Source organism: Dendrobates tinctorius, unplaced genomic scaffold (assembly GCF_039654945.1).
Source record: "Dendrobates tinctorius isolate UK_male_01 unplaced genomic scaffold, ASM3965494v1 ptg000035l, whole genome shotgun sequence".
NCBI lineage: Eukaryota > Metazoa > Chordata > Amphibia > Anura > Dendrobatidae > Dendrobates > Dendrobates tinctorius.
Window position 1 is genome coordinate 5728610 of NW_027361703.1, and position 12763 is coordinate 5741372.

Sequence of the window (12763 nt, forward strand, 5' to 3'; positions counted from 1 at the left end):
GAAAAACAACATATCTGTTCATTAGAAAACTTGATCACCTCTTTAAAAGCAGAAGCATTGGCACTTTGCTGGTCTGGCTCATGCAGGCGTTTGTTTACACAATGCCATGAAGACATCAGCAATGATCTTTAAGATTACCAGTCATTCAGTGCCAGAGTCTGGTTACATCGTCACCTATGTAGTGAACTGTAACTGAAGCTGCGCTGACCCACCCCTATGACTGAAAGTCCGAGGCTGCCAGGAGGAATAAAGTTCATTTTCTCCCGGTAGCGATTCTCTCCGTGCAGATTCAGGGCAGCTTCAGAACGCTGGTAACTTGCTGACTAACCCATTATCTACAGGTTAACAGCATTTTTTTTTTAAAGGGGAGGTTTTCTTTAGAGAAGCATATGTTGCTGCCCATAAATCTGTTAAGGGTTGTAAATCCATTTTGAAACTTGCAAAAAAACCGAAACCAAGTTATTATTATTTGTTTTATTATTATTTTTTTGTTATATAGGACCATTGATTCCATGGTGCTGCACATGAGAAGGGGGTTACATACAAATTACAGATATCACTTACAGTACACAAGCTAACTATGACTGACTGATACAGAGTGGAGAGTTAAATTTATGTTCATGATAGTACAATTAGACAAAGACTGAACAAGTATAGCACATCGAGAATGGATACCAGGAGAAAACTTCTTTCTTCTAAAAAGAACATGGCAGCACGTCTATAGCTTGCAAAGTTATATACGAATAAACCACTAGACCTATGGAACAATTGCCCAGTTCCAGAATGTGTTTTTGCCAGTTTTCTGGAGTGAAGCACCTTTAATTTTCCAACTTTTTGTATTATTCACTCCAGTCCATGCCACTTATGCCAAAATGGCAAGGCCTGCTTGGCAAATTGATCAAAACTGACGCTACCTTAGTGGCGTAAATTAAACCAAAATTGTTTTTCAGTCTCTGATGAGTAACATTTCTGGCAGAGGCTCTCTGTAGTTCGAAGATGTGCCTAATTCATTAAGAATTCATTAAAAACCACCTCATATGAAATATCAATCTCAGTAATGCAGGGATGGTCATTTGAGATTGTTTTGCAGTCACATGACCTAGGCATCTTGAAATCATTGAGCCAACCACAAATTCCCCAAATTATCAAGTTAAATGTGGGTCATGCAACAGGCAATGATCCCAAGCACATCAAAAAATCGTTTACTCAATAGTTGAAAAAAAAAAAAAATTATGGTACAACAACCCAGCTACTGTCCAGAACGCACCCCAATTGAAATTCAGTGGCTGGAACTCAAGAGAGCTGTACATAAATAAGTACCCACAAGCCGCAATGAACTTAAGCAACATTGCAAAGAAGGGTGGGCCAAAATTCCTTCAGAACAATGTGAGAGACTGATAATGTCATACAGAAACCAATTACTTCAGGTTATTGCTGATTCAACAAGCTAATAAAGTGTTTTCAACCTCTTCAATTTTTTTAAATGCATGTATTTGGGGCTAATAATTATGTTTTCGCAAATATTCATAAACATTTTGCACTGTTTTGCTTTCATAGGCTCAGCTAATGTCAGGAATGTTCTGCCAAGTGGAGTGCTGGCAGCTCCATTTGCAATTGCCGACCAATGATGTCCCAGATGTGGGAGACAAGTCTGGAGACGTTGTGTCATGATCCAGGTTGGATCTGATAGATATTAAATACACAAAGCAACTTTTTTTTCCTTTGGCTGTGTGCCAAAGTGTGGGTTTGCCCCCGGTGGCCATTAGGATTATTGCACTGTGGTGTTGTTTGTTCTAAGTTTGCCCCGGTGGTGGTGAGCAGCATTGCACTTTGTTACCTTAGTTTGTGCACATGATTAGGTAACAGGTGTGATACTCTTTTATAGAGCTATCAGGTGTGGCAATCACTGTTGGTGATAGGTCTTCAGTTACAAGCAAGCCTGGGTGAAGGATGGAGCTGAAGGAGAGTCACGGGCAGCTCAGTCAGAGCCCTCGAGCAGCAGCTATGGTGTCTGCAAGGAGTGCTGGCATGGATTGGTGGAGTTCAACTATGGTGTCTGCAAGAAAGGCTGGCATGGCGTGGTGGAGTCGCAGTTATGGTGTCGGCGGGAAGTGCTTGCATGGCTTGGTGGAGTGGCGACTATGGTGTAGAGTTGCACTCAGCACGCTGGACTTGGTTGCTGAAAGCTGGACTCAAGCATGCTGGACTTTTTGGCAGAAAAGTTGGACTCAGGCATGCTGGACTTTTTAGCAGAAGCTGGACTCATTTTCGGTACTCTGTTTCTGGACAGCTGCAAATAGGTGGTGGACTGCTCCAAGGCTGCACTATGGTGATGGATCCGGTTGGAGGAAAAGATGCACGCAGGTGGTGGCTCTGTTGCTGGAGCGTAAGCAGCAGAGCAAAGCTAAGTGGTGTTCCCCTGTATTGTCATTTTTCCTTTTGTGTGTTTAGTGCAGTGGTGGGATTAGTTTCCGCACCGACCAATTCCCTAGTGAGGGTTTAGGTGCTGGGCGAGTTAGGGTTTTGGGGTTCCTAATCGTCGCCCGGTGCGGACCCGGCCTAGGGAACGCTAGGAGTGTAGAGACACTGACTCAGGGGAGTGCAGGAGGTCTCCACTTCTCCGTTTCCCTATCGCAGAGCCACCATTGTTATTGTTACCCAGGTTTTCCCTATTCCCCCTGTCTTACTGTATTAGTTAGCGGCCTGCGGGCCGCGTCACAAAGGACAATTACACGTGCCGCGTCCTGTTGCATCAGTTACCGGCCTGCTGGCTGTGTCACTCAGGACGGGGCACGTGACACGTTGAAGGCCATGGTATCACCAAGCATGGTGCTCATAATAGCATGAGCAACATGCGTCCTGGTGTTGGCGTGTTGAAAAACCGTTCCTGAGACACTTGGCCACACCGCTGGTTCCATGAACAATTTAATATAATACTAAGATGTTAATTTACCTGAAATGAAGACTAGAGGCGTTTGTCTACTGTAATTATGCCAGTTCTACAATAATCGTGGAAGAAGGACTGGTGTGACATTCCCTTGTGAAGGTCTCTTTTTGGTGTTACCTTGTGGTCTCGTCAGATTTAAAGAATGGCGCTTAATGATCTAATTTGTATTGCAAATGAAATTAGATGTTAAGTACTAAGGCTAGGTAGTCAAACAATGTCTACACAATCCATCAGAATATGTTTACACGTTAGTGGATTACGAGCCAGTCGCCCAGCTGCAGGTGTTCTATTGAATTCATGCCACCGTTCTCAAGGGCTATCATGGTGCAGAGCAATACAGCAATGGAGGCCTAGCTTATTCAGCAAAGAGGACAATTTTTGTCTTGGATGCAATGATGATGGCAAAACGTGGCACTACCGTGTAGGTGCACAAGTAGGGTCCCAAACCATAAAGAAAATATAATAAACTTGGCACTCAACTTGAATGTTCAAAAGATTTAATGCAATCCATGGTAGATCAGTTACATAAACGTTTCGGTTATATCTTGACCTTCGTCAGTGTACCGACTGCTTGTGTTATGACATGGGTGTGTAAGAGGGAAATAATCCCTACTGCCATGTGGTACCTAAATGTCACTAATAGATGAGAACAGCCAAGTTATAATAAAGTTGAAATGACCGGTATCCACCGGAAATCAGGTGAGTGGCCAGACGATAGTGTACTAAATCTTTTGAACATTCAAGTTGAGTGCCAAGTTTATTATATTTTCTTTTGGATGCAATGATAACTTGAGATTATTAAGGGGACCTCTTAGGCAACGCCATGATGAGTCCTTCGCGAGAAAATGTAAATGTGTCCCAGGAGCCATTTTTCATCAGGACAAGCCAGGCCGCATATTGCTCATGTTACTGTGAGCAACCTGCATCACATAAATTTTCTACCATGGCCTGCAGCATCTCCAGGCTTTTTTCCCATCAAACACATCTAGTACATCATTGGTTGGTAGTTGCAAAAGGAGCTGCCAGCAGTGGATGTTGATGATTTCCGTGTGAAGTGCGTTCAGCGAGGCAGAATTTTCCTCAGACACCCATTAATAACCTCACTTATAGAATGTCAAAACATGTAAGTGCATGTATTTCTGCTCTTAGAGCGAATACTCAAGATGTTTAGATTTTTTCATCATTTGCGTATCATTGATATGCCTCTTGATCTGGTGATTTTCAGAATTCCATACAATTTTCTTCTTAGTATTGGAATTTCAATGTTGTGGAGTGTAAATAATGATATGATATGATTTGACATGTGCTGTGGTTCATCTGAATCTGAATTTTGAGGCTGTCTAGGTACCACATTTTTTTTATTGTTTTTACATGTAAAACTATAACTTTCAAAGAGGATCTACTTAATTTTTCTCATGGTTGTATGATCTTTTTTGTTGGATTCTGTAATCCAGCAGACAAAAATTGAGCTGTGTTTCTTCACATGCCTTATTACTGATTTCCAACACATTTCACCCAATGGCATATCATACAGTGGCCTATTGCAAAGGACTCCATGAGCCATTCTGTGGCCTACTGCAATAGACTATGGTAGTTGAACTCATGTGGCGGTATACAGAGGTAGAAAATAGAACACCGTCTCTTTAAATCCTGGGTTGGTTTATTAATGTGTGGCATAAACCAACAAGAGGGGAAATAAATTCAGCCTTTACGACTAAAACAGGAAAACCACAAGGAAAACGAAAACTCTGCAGCACAGTCCATGCATTGCGGGTGGCACCCCACTCTGGAGCAACACAGGTTCAGTTTTTCCTCTACAAGACACAAAACCACTAGACCCCTCTCTCCAGTCTTGTTGAACCCAGACCTCAGTTATTTAAACCCAAGATCATGTGACTCTTTCCATCATGTGACTGAACACATGATCATGACATCACATAGATTCTGGCAACTCTTTTGATGAAGATAAAGTGGACCTCCTCCCACCCGCTCTATGAAGGTCCACATGAAACCAGCCCATTATGCAACTTTAACTTAACCCTCACAACACGTAGTGTGCTGGAGGAAAATGCTCTGGTTTCATATCAGTGACGCCATTAAGCGCAGTGACACATATCTCCCCTCTATTACCTTACCAGTGACTTTGTCACAAGACTTACATAGAGAGTTATGGAAGTGCAATGAAAGCTAAATAATTTTGTTTTTATGTTGCATCTCTTCTGATTTTGGTAGGATTGCTTTCCAGTTCTGTACAGCTATTGAGAAAGTATTTCTAGTTGCATTGCTTTGTTTCTCAGTTAGTTCACTTTTTTGTCTGTTTAATGTCTATTAAGGAACAGGTTGACCTAGTTCTTTTTTCTTCCTTTATGCTCTCAAAGGAAACAGCAGTTATCACAAAGTGTTGAATGTAATAAGATATGGTAGAAATGTTACATTTATACCGAACATGTAAGACTGTATACCAAGGTCATTTGTGTTATTAATCTTGGAAAAATAACTTGTTTACAAACATCATATGTGTAGTTAGTGGGTTTGTCCAACCCTGAAATCTTTTTCACAGACTGTCCAGTCTGCATTAATATGGTAAAAGAAAGTATTCTCAACTTTACTGTCTCCTGCTTCTAACCTTAGGGTGGTGCCCTCGTATTCTCAGAGCGTCCTCTTCCAGCCAGAAGGCTATATGACCGCTGCAGCCAATTACTGGCAACAGAGGTTGCGTGTTGGTCAGTGTCATTTGTTTTCTTTAATTAATTTGCTTTTCTTTAATTTTCCTGTAGGTTCGATAGATTGAAACTAAATTTAACAGGGCTGATAGAAAAATAACACATTTTAGAAATATAACTTATGTAAAAAATTCCCCCCAAAAACGCTGTATAGAAAGCAAGTACATTGTCCAAATGATCTGTCTCAAGAACTTTCAACTAATGGGCAAGGCCATGGAAGCAAAAGGTGGCCCCTGCCCGCGTGTTTAGAAGTTGAAGTCTACCATTTCAAATGCCCTTTGCCATTCATAAACCTGGAGATTAAAGGTAAACTGGTGGAAGGTGGCAAGCTGTATAGTAGCTCTGGAAGCTTTGTTCTTGTCCCATCTGAAGGGCAGGAATCTTGTTTGGTTCAGGTAGATAGCTAACAGAAGTTCAGTTTTGGTTATAAGATTTTATTAACCCCTTAGTGACCAATCTAATTTTAACTTTAATGACCAGGCCAAATTTTTAAAATCTGAACAGTATCATTTGATGTGGTAATAATCTGGAACGCTTCAATATATGCCAGTAATTCTGAGATTTAAGTCGATATGTTTTGCATTTATTTGTGAAAATATTGGAATTTTGGCAAACATTTTGAAAAATTTGCAGTTTTGCACAATTTAGGGTGCGTTATGTTCCTGTGCGTCTTATAATCCGCAAAATACGGTAAGTGATAAGATGTCTTTATTCTTCTGGTCAGTGCAATAACAGCCATACCAGATTTATGTAGTTTTGTAAGGTTTTTCTAATATCACACAGTAAAAATGGCTTTTTTTTTTATAAATAATTGATTTTGTACCCATATTCTGAGAGCTGTAACCTTTTTTTGGCAAACATGGCTGTATGAGGGCTTATTTTTTGCACGACGAGTTGGGATTTTTTCTTTGTACCATTGTGTGCAACATAACAGTTTTTGATAATTTTTTATTCAGATTTTTTAGATGCAGAATGAATAAAAATTCAATTATTTTTATTTTTATTCTTGCGCTGTTCACTGTGCAATAAAAGGGATAACACCCTTTTGTCTACTCAACGTAGACAAAACTGAACTCATTATCTTTCCTCCATCTCACGTATCTTCCCTACCCGATCTATCTATTATGGTAAATGGCATCATGCTCTCTCCCGCACCTGTAATCCGCTGCCTTGGAGTAACTCTCGACTCTGCCCTGTCCTTCAAACCGCACGTCCAATCTCTTGCCACCTCCTGTCGCCTCCAACTCAAAAATATTTCCAGAATCCGTCCCTTAATCTACTAAAACTCTTGTACATGCCCTCATCATCTCCCGCCTTGACTACTGCAACACCCTCCTCTGTGACCTCCCTTCTAACTCTCTTGAACCACTCCAGTCTGTCCTCAATTCTGCTGCCCGACTAATCCACCTCTCTCCTCGCTACTCCTCTGTCTCTCCCCTCTGCAAATCCCTCCATTGGCTCCCAATTCCCCAAGGAATCCAATTCAAGCTACTAACACTGACCTACATAGCCATCCACAACCTTTCCCCTCCCCATATCTCAGAACTAATCTCCCAATATCTTCCCTCACGTACTCTTCGATCCTCCCAAGACCTCCTACTCTCCTCCACACTTATTTGTTCCTCACACAACCGCCTCCAAGATTTCTCCCGAATATCCCCTATCCTTTGGAATGCCATGCCTCAACACATCCGATTATCCACCACCCTCGGATCCTTCAAACGGATCCTGAAAACCCATCTTTTCAGGAAAGCTTACAGACTGCAATAACCATTCTGCCGCCTCACCACCGCCTGAGCTGCCGCCTCATCACCACCAGAGCTGCTGCACCCCCGACCTTCTGTCTTTTCCTCGCTATCCCATAGAATGTCCACAAGGACAGGGTCCTCTCCCCTCTGTACCAGTTTGTCATTGTAAATTTGTTGTGGAAACTTGTTTACTGTTAACGATATCTATAACTTTGTATGTAACCCCCTTCTCTCATATACAGCACCATGGAATTAATGGTGCTATATAAATAAATAATAATAATAAGACCGATTTGTTCATTGAGTCAGTACGATTACAATGATAGCAGATTTCTATTTTTTTTTTTTTTTTTTGCATCGTCATTTTATTTTTTTTTTACTGAATGAGCCATATCAGAGCTTGTTTTTGCAGCATGGTTTTTCCCATATGTGTTTTTGATCACTTTTTTTATTACATTTTTTATGTCAATATGATGGAAAAGCAACATTTTTTTCATGCTTTTTATTTTTTTACGGTGTTCGCCGCATAGAAATAACATACTAGTTTTATAGATTGTGTAGATCCGGATTCGGTGATACCAAATTTGTGTACTTTTTTGTTTTAATACAAACGCTATGGTTTTAGTGGCAAAACGACTTTTCATGATGTGTGCTCTTTTTTTGTGGGTTTTTCTTTTACCTTTTTTTATTCATTTTGTTTTTTTGTTTTTTTGTTTTACTTTTTCACTATGTCCTACTGTGGAACATGTATTATTTTTAATTTGATTACTGGTCTCATGATTTCTGGTGATTACTGGTGACGGAGACCTGTCAGTGAGGCACTCATACATCATGTAAAACCCGAGTTAAAGCTGGAACTCACAGGCCACTGTGACCTCAGGGTACCATGGCAACAATCAGTACCCACTATGATTGTGGGGGGTTGATCCTGCCATAGGGGGTGTTTTAACACCCTTTTAACAACTTAGATACTGCTGTGATCTCCAGACAGGCACTGTGTGGAGTGGCAGTACAGGAGAACTGACAGTGTAAGATAGGAGAGCTTATAGAAGGGTTTGTAATGTGACACAGCTAAAGTCAGCTGTGCTTCCCCTTTCCACACAGGTTTGTTATCTGAAAAGTGTTAGTCATCTGTGCTCTAATCTTACGCTGGTTTCTAAACGTCAGGAGCTGCGCGACTCTTGGATACCCGCTGTTTACCTTGGAAACCGGCATACACGATGCCCCAACGATCCCACCAACGATCCGACATGATGGGATCGCTGGGACATCGTTAGACTGATCACTGGTGAGCTGTCACATAGACAGCCCCAGCGATCAGGACCAGCGACGCTGGACGCTGGTTTCTAATGTAAACGTCGGGTATCCAGGAGTCGCGCGGCTCCTAGATACCCGATGTTTACCTTGGAAACCAGCGTGCACGCCGGTTTCCTAGGTAAACAGCGGGTATCCAGGAGCCACTGCTCCTGGATAACCGACATTTACATTAGCAACCAGTGTCCAGCGTCGCTGATAGCTGGTCTCTCGCTGCCACACGCAGCGATGCGCTCTAGGCAGCGGGAGACCAGCGATAGAAAAACGGCCCAGGCCGCTCGAGCACGATCAGCGATAACCAGCAGGGGGGCCGGTCGCTGATCCCCATCACACACAGCGATCTCGCTGGAGAGATCGCTGATGTGTCACAAAATCAGCGATCTCGCTAGCGAGAACGCTTAGAGTGACAGGGCCTTAAAGCAGGAGATGAGGTCTGTATCCTTACATCTCACACACTGAGAAATCTCAGCTATTGTGGGAGAGTGTTCTATTTCTGCTGTATTGCTACCAGTGTATTATTAGGCAACTCATTCAGGGAGAAGAAGTACATGCACCCTGTTAAAAATATCTGATAACCACTTAGACTTAACGAAAGTTAACTCGGTAGGTGCCAAATACTTTGACAACATTTCTGAAATGGAGAGGTGAAATTAAAAAATAAATCAAAACAAAAAAGAAAAAAATAATGGAGACACTATTACATCATGTGTCAAGTTGAACATGAAAAATGTGGTGAAAAGTTCTCCTTAAATAATATGGACATCTTCTGGTGTAGTTTTCCTGTTTTACTTTATAATAAAAATCAAAATTGTTAGGATTGCGTTGACCTGTTTTATCCATGTTGCTTCTGTAGCTAGGGATTAGAGAACGTGCTCGGTGATACTCTGATATCATTTGAGTATCTGGGTGCTCAGATGTGTCAGGGACCATTAGTCTGTGCTCGATTTCAAACTCTAATCCCACCTTTGTTTGGTGCCTGTTACACAGCCAACAAGCATACGGAGATTGCCTTTGAGTCACTGTAATGCCGTAGCCATCTTGATAGTGGCATTACTCTGATTGGCTGGCTGTGTGACGTCATCATTTGTTATAAAAGGACAGTCACCTCCAGGTTTGGCACACTGACGCCATTGCTTATTTCTATGACATTTGTTATTGGAGGAAGAGAGTGCTTGTCTAGGCATGTGTGGACATTTTTACGGGCCTTGTTACATGAAGCAGGATATAAGCCAAAACCAGAATCTCAATTTGCAGACACTGTGTTTCATGTAACAAGGCTCGTTAAAGGGTCAACATTGATTTTAGGATTGCTACTTCCAATAGGTGGCCCTAGAGTTCTAGTCCTCTTTCTCTCTGAAGAGACAATTTGCATATTTCCCAGAGGAGCATTGTGGCTTTAAGTCTCCTTATCTCGGCATGCTTAGCATGGAGAAACGATGCTTCTTGGATTTTGGTGTTACATAACACTACAAAAAAGTAATGAAGAATTTGTATTCAATTAGTCATCCATAGAATATTTGGTGGTATCCATGACATTGCGGTGATATAAAGACTCAAAATAAGTGTTGAAAAATTTGTCTGTATTAAATTTGTCATCCATAGTTTTCTGTGGCATTTCAGTGACATTGCAAAAGCATTCATAACACTCCAAAAAAAGCGTTAACATTTTTTTTCTGGATTCAATTACTCATCCATACAGTATTACATGCTTTGTCTTAAATTTCCATGGTGTATAACACTCCAAAAAAGCATTGAAAAATTTAGTCATCCATGCAGTAATAGGTGCTCTCTGTTACATTTCGGAGGCATATAAGACTCCAGAAAAGCATATAAAAATTTTTCTATATTTAATTATTCATCCATAGAGTATTAAGAATTTTCTGTGACATATCGATGGTATATAAAACTCCAAAAAAGAGTTAAAAAATGTGTGTGTATTCAGTTAGACATTCATAGAGTATTAGGTGCTCTCTGTGACAATTACATGATATATAACACTCCAAAGCAGCATTGAAAAATTTGTCTGTATTCAATTAGTAATCCATATAGTAGTAGGTGCTCTCTGTTACATTTCACTGGTATATAAGACTTCAAAAAAGCATTAAAAATTTTGTCTGTATTGAGTCATCCATGTAGTATTAGGTGCTTTCTGCAACATTTTGGTGGTATGTGACACTCCAAAAAAGCATTTAAAAATTTGTCTGGATTCAATTACTCATCCATACAGTATTACATGCTTTGTGTTAAATTTCGGTGGTATATAACATTCCAAAAAAGCGCTGAAATTTTTTTCGGTATTCAATTACGCATCCATAGTGTTACATGCTCTGGGGTACATTTCAGGGGTATATAACACTCCAAAAAAGCATTCAAAATTTTTTCTGGATTGAATAATTAATCCATGTAGTGTAACATGCTTAGTTGGCGACAATTCGATAAAGATGGCAGAATCCAGTAAGACTCCTGAGGAAGCTACTAGAGGATTTTCAAAGCCAGTCCAAGCTGGCACGACAGTGGAATTGGCAGTAGCCTGTGGTCTGGAACTGTCCGCTTTCCCAGAACCACAAAAGCCCAAACCAAGGCCACCATGGCCTAGAAGGATGAACCCTTGTTGAGGAGTGAACGAGCCTGGGAGAGGCTCCACGAAGTTGCTCCAGACAGGGCTGCTACCTCCCCTAGAGATTGGCTGTCCTTGGGGTTCCCTACCTCCTATGTGGGAACAGACGATGGTGCAGGTGACACAGGGGACTGTCACCCATTTCTACATGTCTCGGGCTCCGGCACTACCCGAAGCCGGGTCCCTTACAGCCCAGACATCTGGGAATCAGGCTCCAGGAAGCAAGTGGAGGCATCCCCCTGAGCCTCCCTGGGAAGGAGAAGAAGAAGCGGACACCAGAAGAGGATTACTGTATTAGCTTCCTTATAATTTTTTCCTGGCTTTGCACTTTCTGCAAAACGTTTGCGACTGTAGGAGTAAATCAAGTACACTTTTAAAATATTAACATTAAAATATTTTTTCTGGATACAGGTAGTCATCCATACAGTTTAACAAACTTTGTGTAAAACTATAGTGGGTTAAAACTTTTAAAAGTCTCTTGGCCTGGTACAGTTCACAAAATATTTTTGTTAAAAAAATTAACTATTGTTGTATATATTTGGTTTGTGTGAAATTTTGTTTGTTTTAAAAAAATTGGCCTGCTACAAGTATACAAATTTGATTGTTCAAAAATTGACTGTTACACATATTCTAGACCTTGGTTTATGTGAAATTTTGTTGGTTTGAAATATAAAACAAAATTGGACTGCTACATGTGTAGAAATTTGATTGTTCAAAAATTGACTGTTGTCATATATATTGTTGAACTTAGTTTGTGTAAATTTTGTTAGTTTGAAATAAAAAAACAAAGTTGACTTGCTACATTTGTACAACATTTTTTTATTCAAAAATTGCCTATTACCATCAAGATTTTTTATTTTATTTTTTACAGCAAAGATATTTTGTCACACAGTTTTATATTACTTACCGAAACAATCTTTTCAGTAAAAGATGTTTAATTTCTTGCAAAATCTAGAGTTCATTTTTTTAAATAATGGAAAAAAAAGATGGGTTCCTCATCATATATATACTGTGTAAGGCTGGTTTCACACTTACGTTTTTTTGCGCTGTTTTTTCACGCAAAAAAAGCATGCGTTTTTTTTCCTATTCTTAACATGGGTGTGCATACACATGCGTTTGTACGCGTTTGTATGCGCATGCGTTTTTTTGTAGTGTGCGCTCGGGCGCACAAAATGCATGTTAATGCGCACGTCAGCGCAAAAAAAGCATGCGTTTTTTTTTTTTTTAAAAAAAGTGCGCAAAACCACACAAAAACACATGATGCGTTTTTTGTGTGTGTGCACTGCGCACGGTGCGCAGCGCAAAAAAACGAAAGTGTGAAAGTAGCCTAACTTGGTTTGTGGGAAATTTTGTTGGTTTGAAATAAACTTTTGTTGGTTTGACAAGCACTAGTAGCCAGAGATGCTACATTTTT

At 40.5% G+C, this 12763-nt stretch overlaps 1 protein-coding gene across 1 annotated transcript in view; it reads left to right on the plus strand.

The window, feature by feature from the left end:
- The window catches only part of ADAMTS20 (ADAM metallopeptidase with thrombospondin type 1 motif 20), a 266796-nt gene that overhangs the window by 32855 nt on the left and 221178 nt on the right, over window positions 1–12763 (plus strand). The window lies entirely within an intron of this gene.